Consider the following 7,654-nt stretch of genomic DNA (forward strand, 5'->3'; position numbering starts at 1 on the left):
CCCCGACGAGGTATACCTCGATGCCGTTCGGTTTGCCGGTTTTTGTTAAAAAAACCGTTCGTTTAAAAAAACCTAGATCGGTTTTTTTCGGTTTTATTATTTTGCGAGCGTTCACCGAACCGTTCGTTTTAACGAACGCGTTCGTCGGTTTTTCTCTGTTAACGAACGTCCGTTCTTTAACCGTTCGTCCGTTTTTTTCTTTTTCGTCGTTTTTCCGCTATTTTCTCATATTCGATTTCTAATCGAATCTTCGTTTCTGTTTAACTTCTCGCTCGTTTATCGGAATCAGGCGATTCAAGCGCCTAGAGTTTCGTCTCAAAATTCTCTTTCCGTTTAACCTACTCAAACAAGTTTTTGCTACTGTAAAATTTGACCTAGATCCAGATTAGTAAATGAAGCTTCTTTCTTTCGCCGTTTGACTTTCGTTGCTTCTTTCGAGTTGATTCTTTTTGCAAACTGGAGTTCTTAAGTTGAACTTTCTGGTTGGATCTTTCATTCGAGTTTTACCTGTGCATTAGATGAGTACTGATTGTATGCTTGTTTGTTTGCGATAGAGTACCCGGAGTGTGCCGCTTGTTACTTCGAATCGCTAGGTTTTGCGGATCATCAACAAGGCAAGTAACACTTTGATCATACCTTCCATACCCAGTTTTATTGCATTAGATCTATTTTCCTCAAAACACTTGCATGATTAGGATCTAATTAAATTGTGGGTATTGGGAAGTAGTTGAGGTAGTACCTATTACCTGTTCTTTTATCAAACCCTTGGGAGTTACTTCTACGTTGCTATTATATTGCCATGCTATGCTCGTAGACGTGGATTGGGTTTGAGAGATTTTCCATGACAGATGTGAGATTGTTAATTAATGGTTTACTTAAGGTGGCAACTAAAACTCACATCTGGGTGGATTGAGGTACCTGGGTATTCCAGGATTGCCTGCTTTTCTTTTGGACCGCCACCCAGGTTCAAAGGGATCATGAGATTATTCGTGCTAGAAACTTTCGTGTGCAGCCGCAAGCTATTATGGGCTCTAGCATAGTTGACTAAGTTGTGTGAACTCTTACAGTGGTAGACTAGCAGATGTAGGGGAAATAGGTGTAACTGTCTACCCATACCTAAGGTGCAAACACTTCTGAAAGACTGTGTCTCGGTCATCCGTTACTCAACCACCATGTAGTGCGAGTAATCCAACGGAGGAGATCGAGTCTTGTGGGGAAAAGTGCACAAACCTCCGCAGAGTGTACAAACTAATCATGGTTAGTCGTGTCCCCGGTTATGGACAACTTGAGTATCTAGTACTTGGATTATCATGTGAATCTCGTCACTATGTTACTTTTAATTAATTTTGTTGGGTTAATGATGATTTCTTAATTGGGATTGAGATGCTGTCAACCATCTCAATGTTTCACAACCACCATGATAGTTAAATAAAACTTATTCCTTTGAAGTAGGATAAAATTTGCTTTTCGCAAAATTGTAACCATAGAGCTTTCCACCAGCCATATATGCATGTAGTATAGCATTATTATTGTTCATTATTCTCTATGTGTTACATTGCCAGCATATTCTATGTGCTGACCCGTTTCGGGCTGCAACGTTTCATGTCGCAGACTTTTCAGACGACGAGTAAGGTGCCTTAGGTCGTGGTCTTATACTCAGTGATGCCGCTGGAGTTGATGGACTCACTTATCTTCCAAGTCTTCCGCTGTTATCGTTTTTAGATGGCCTTAAGCCATGTTTATCATACTTATTCTCTTTGGAGATATTCGATGTAATAAGTGTGTGATTGCTACTCTGTTATAAATCCTCCATTTGTACTGTGCGTGTCAGCATTACTGATCCAGGGATGACACTGGTGCACAGCAGCACAGACCATTTGAGGTCTGGTCGCTACAAAGTTGGTATCAGAGCACACGCTGACTGTAGGACACGACCACTAAGCTTAAGCCCTAGAAAGCTTCTCTCTTCTCATTTCTGACCCCTCTCCACTTTCTACTCTTTTAGGAATGGCGGATGCAAGGAGCAAGTTTATGCAACCAGATGAAGACACGCCGTTTGGTCGACACTTGAAGGAAGTCACCAAGTACTTGAACATAGGAATACCAAGCATCACCAGAACCTACAACGCCACATTACCTGAAGAGGAGAGGTGGAAGATTCAAGTTCACATTCTAGGAAGGACGTTTGTGCCAGTTACTGAACCCATAAGATTGGTTTTCGAAGCACCAACTTGGAGTTTAGGGAAGAGCATGGCCGCTCACATCGCCATGGGACGCATTGGAGAAGTCTATCACCAGGAGCTTAAGGATACAATTTACCAAATTTGTGGACGCCGAGACGCGCAATGGGAGATGATCAGAACCAAGAAGGATGGATCAATTGCAGCTTTCATCCAGGAGCAGAACCAACATATTCGTCGCCAGGAGAACCAGATGTGCACGGACAAGGAAGAACTGAAGAAGGCATTGACGAAGATCAAGGAGCTCCAAGAAGAACTCAAGGCTACACGCGAGGATTATATGGAGGAAATCATCGCACTAGTAGGGAAGAATGACGACCTGGAGAAGAAGATTGGAGTATTCATGGGAAATCCAGTGCCAAAAGCAGAAGTCGACGAATGCACTTGTCCGGATAACTACATCATCATCGACGACACCGACTCGGAACCAAGTGAAGATGACTTTGTTGATGAAGCTGGAGCAGACATCATGGAGTCTTCAACGGATTAGAATTTTATTAGACCACCATATCAGTAGTAGTTTTCCCCCATTTAATAGTATAGTTCAAGCACTTTGTAACGCTAGTTAGATCGATTGTTTTGCCTTGTTTGAATTGATTGAGTGATATTGATTGTATTTGTCTCATGAGCATATGGGTAGTGTTTTCTCTCTAGACCTCATTCTATTCTTAACTCTCATCTTTTCTAAACCCAGATGCCTCCGAGACGCGACACCGGATTTGTTTTCCCACCAGAGATCACCCAGTTGATTCAGCAACAGAATGCCCTGATGCAAGTGTTAGTGCAGAACCAAGGCAACAACAACAACAACAACAACAACCCACCGCCACCACCACCTGTTGATCACTTAGCCCGTTTCTTAAGGCTAAACCCGCCGGTGTTTTCCAGTAGCACCGAGCCGATTGTTGCAGATGATTGGCTCCGCAAAGTTGGAAGGGAGTTGACCACTGCAGGATGCACATATGCGGAAAGAGTGCGTTTTGCTGCACATCAGCTTGATGGACCCGCAGCATCATGGTGGGAGAATTATACAGCCACGCACCCTATTGACACTGTCACATGGGATCAGTTTCAGCAAGCTTTCCGTATAGCACATGTTTCAGCAGGAGCTATGGCTATGAAGAAGCGTGAGTTCCGCAACCTACGCCAAGGAGGACGCACCGTAGGCCAGTACGTGGAGGATTTCAGTAAGTTAGCACGTTATGCACCAGATGACGTTGCTACAGATGCAGCCAAGCAGGAGAAGTTTTTGGAAGGACTGAATGATGAGCTGAGTATGCAGTTGATGGTAGCAACCTTCAACAACTACCAGGAGCTGGTAGATAGAGCTCTCATGATTGAAGGGAAGCAACAGCAGATTGAAAACCGTAAGAGGAAGTATGGACAAGGGAAGTATAACTCAGGAGCTCAACAGAAGCCTCGTTTTGCCCCGAAGCCGGGAGGACAGTTTCAGCATACCCATGGAGGAGGTAGTTCGCACAACCATAATGGCTCTAAAAATGGTAATGGGAATGGAGGAAGCAACGGACAGAGCCGCACCAACCCATCTACCCCAGCCAAGAGGGACCTGAGCCAAGTCACTTGCTTTAAGTGCCAGAAGAATGGACATTATGCCAATGAATGTCCTGAAGCCCAAAATGGAAATGGCAATGGAAGCTCTGGGAAGAAGCCGAACCCGTTCAACAAAGGGCATGTGAACCACGTGAGCGTGGAGGAGGTTGAAGCTCAGCCTGATGCAGTAATAGGTAAGTTTTTGGTTAAGTCATTTACTGCAACCGTTCTTTTCGATACTGGTGCATCGCATTCATACATATCAAGGGGATTTGTGAATAAGTTTAAGCTGTCCACCAAAGTTCTCAGAACCCCTATGTTAGTAACCTCGCCAGGAGCAGAGTATATGGCAACCCAAGGATGTTTTCAGATACCATTGGCCATTGGTAGGCAAGTTTTCCCCTCAGACCTCATAGTTTTGGAGTCGCAAGGTTTGGATGTGATTTTGGGGATGGATTGGCTATCGTTGTATGGAGGAAACATCGATTGTGCCAGCAAGACGATTTTGCTTACCACCCCAAAAGGAAAAAGGATCAAGTATGTATCCCGGCATATGCCGAAGAGGACTCAAGTAAATTCCTTATCAGGAGTTGTACAGGAGGAAGTACCAGTGGTGAAGGACTATCCGGATGTATTTCCAGATGAGTTGGCAGGCATGCCACCAGATAGAGACATTGAGTTCTTGATTGAACTTTTTCCAGGCACAGGGCCAATATCTAAGAGACCGTACAGGATGCCCGCAAAAGATTTGGAGGAAATTAAGAAGCAGATCAAGGAGTTACTGGATAAAGGCTATATTCGCCCAAGTTCGTCACCTTGGGGATCACCAGTACTTCTAGTGGAGAAGAAAGATGGATCGCTGAGGATGGTTGTTGATTACCGTGGATTGAATGAAGTGACCATCAAAAACAAGTACCCACTGCCGATGATCAATGATTTGTTTGACCGCCTACAAGGAGCTAAAGTATTTTCCAAGATCGATCTACGATCAGGATACCATCAGTTAAAGATTCGAGAGCAGGATATACCCAAGACGACATTTACCACCAGATATGGATTGTATGAGTATACCGTTATGTCATTTGGTCTGACTAACGCACCTGCCTATTTTATGAACCTGATGAACAAAGTGTTTATGGAGTTTTTGGATAAGTTCGTCGTGGTGTTCATTGACGATATTTTAGTCTTTTCCAAGGATGAGGAAGAGCATGAGGAGCATTTACGATTGATACTTGAGAAGCTCAGAGAACATCAGTTATATGCCAAGTTCAGCAAATGTGAATTTTGGCTGAAGGAAGTTGGATTCCTCGGACATGTTATTTCTGGAGAAGGAATAGCAGTGGACCCTGCCAAGGTTGACACAGTGACAAGTTGGGAATCACCCACGACAGTTGGAGAAATCCGGAGTTTTCTTGGACTTGCAGGATACTACCGGAGATTCATCGAGAATTTCTCGAAGATTGCCAAGCCCATGACTGAGCTATTAAAGAAGGACACCAAATTCAATTGGACTGAGGATTGTGAAGCTAGTTTCCAAGAGTTGAAGAAACGATTGGTTACGTCACCAGTGTTGATTCTGCCAGATCAACGCAAGGATTATGAAGTTTATTGCGACGCTTCTCGTCGAGGACTTGGAGCAGTGCTTATGCAGGAAGGAAGAGTTGTGTCATATGCTTCACGACAACTTAAACCCCATGAGAAGAATTATGCTACACATGATTTGGAGTTAGCAGCCGTGGTTCATGCATTGAAGACATGGAGACATTTTCTCATCGGAAACCATTGTGAGGTGTACACGGATCACAAGAGTTTGAAGTATATTTTCACGCAGAAGGAGTTAAATCTCAGACAGAGGAGATGGTTGGAGCTCATTAAGGACTATGATATGAGATTGCATTATCACCCAGGAAAGGCTAACGTAGTAGCAGACGCGTTGAGCCGCAAGAGTCATGTCAACACCCTCATGATAGGAGAGTTACCTCAGGAGTTAGCCGAAGACCTTCGCGAGCTATGTTTGGAGATAGTCCCAAGAGGCTATTTAGCGACACTGGAGATTCAGTCTACCTTGATGGAAAGGATCAGAGAAGCTCAGAAGACAGACAAGGAGATTGAAGAGATAAAGGAGAAGATGAGCAAAGGAAAAGCCAAGGGATTTCGTGAGGATGAGCACGATACCTTATGGTTTGAGGACCGCGTTTATGTGCCAAATGATCCGGAGATCAGGAAGTTGATTTTGCAAGAAGCCCATGATTCACCGTACTCGATTCACCCAGGGAATACCAAGATGTATTTGGATCTGAAGAATACTTTCTGGTGGACCGGAATGAAGAAGGATATTGCAGAGTATGTAGCAGTTTGTGATGTGTGTCAGAGAGTGAAGGCAGAGCATCAGAAGCCAGCAGGATTGCTACAACCATTGCCGATACCCGAATGGAAGTGGGATAAAATAGGCATGGATTTTATCACAGGATTACCCAGGACTCGTTCAGGCTATGACTCAATATGGGTTGTAGTCGACCGTTTGACGAAAGTGGCTCATTTCATTCCAGTGAAGACCACTTACACCAGTGCTAAGTTGGCGAAGATATACATGACCAGGATCGTATGTTTGCATGGAGTTCCGAGGACCATTGTATCAGATAGAGGAAGCCAATTTACCTCGAAGTTTTGGAAGCAGTTACATGAAACATTGGGAACCAGGCTGGAATTTAGTACAGCTTTTCACCCACAGACTGATGGACAGACCGAGAGAGTCAACCAGATTTTGGAGGACATGTTGAGAGCTTGTGCCCTAGATTATGGATCTAGTTGGGACGACAACCTGCCATATGCGGAGTTTTCTTATAACAACAGTTATCAGACCAGTTTGAAGATGGCCCCTTTCGAAGCCTTGTACGGAAGGAGGTGTAGAACACCGTTGTTATGGGACGAAGTTGGAGACCGTCAGTTGTTTGGACCAGATTTGATTAAGGAGTCTGAACAGAAAGTGAGGTTGATTCGCGATAGGCTCAAGGTAGCCCAGTCCAGGCAGAAGAGTTATGCTGATTCTAAACGAAAAGAGACAGTTCACGAAGTCGGAGACCGAGTGTATCTTTGAGTATCACCACTTCGAGGAGTGAAGCGCTTTGGAGTTAAGGGAAAGTTAGCGCCCCGTTTTATCGGACCATACAGAGTTGTGGAACGTATGGGAGAGGTTGCCTACAAGCTGGAATTGCCCGAAGGATTGTCTGGAGTTCATGATGTATTTCACGTTTCCAAGTTGAAGAAGTGCCACGCGGAGATGGCTGAGATACCACTGAGAGATACTGTGCCACTGGAAACGATTCAGCTGGAAAGTGATTTGACCTATGAGGAGAAACCAGTTAAGATTCTTGAGTATGCCAGCCGAGTTACCCGCAGCAAGGTTATCAAGTTTTGCAAAGTCCAGTGGAGTCACCACACGGAAGATGAAGCCACCTGGGAGCGAGAGGAAGATCTACGGAAGGACCACTCCCACCTGTTTTCTAGCCAACCCGAATCTCGAGGGCGAGATTCATCTTAAGGGGGGTAGGTTTGTAACATCCCAAATTTTCAATTTGGTATGTTATACATAGATCATCATTGCATATCATGTTTTATTGCATTTTGACAAATCCTCGATAAATCCTAAGCAACACAAGGACCCTCGGAGAGAGTTGGGGATTTTCTCGAATTCTCATATTTGATTTTCATCAAATAATAAGACGAGGATTTTGGTTTTAATTATTTTCTCTCCGGAAAAATATTTCATTTAAAAAATAAATGAGAGGAAACTATGACTTCTCCAAAACAATTGAAATACTGGAGGTAAAATGTTAAAATCATTTATTGGAATTTATTTGGAT

This window comes from Triticum aestivum, chromosome 7D, assembly GCF_018294505.1.
Source record: "Triticum aestivum cultivar Chinese Spring chromosome 7D, IWGSC CS RefSeq v2.1, whole genome shotgun sequence".
NCBI lineage: Eukaryota > Viridiplantae > Streptophyta > Magnoliopsida > Poales > Poaceae > Triticum > Triticum aestivum.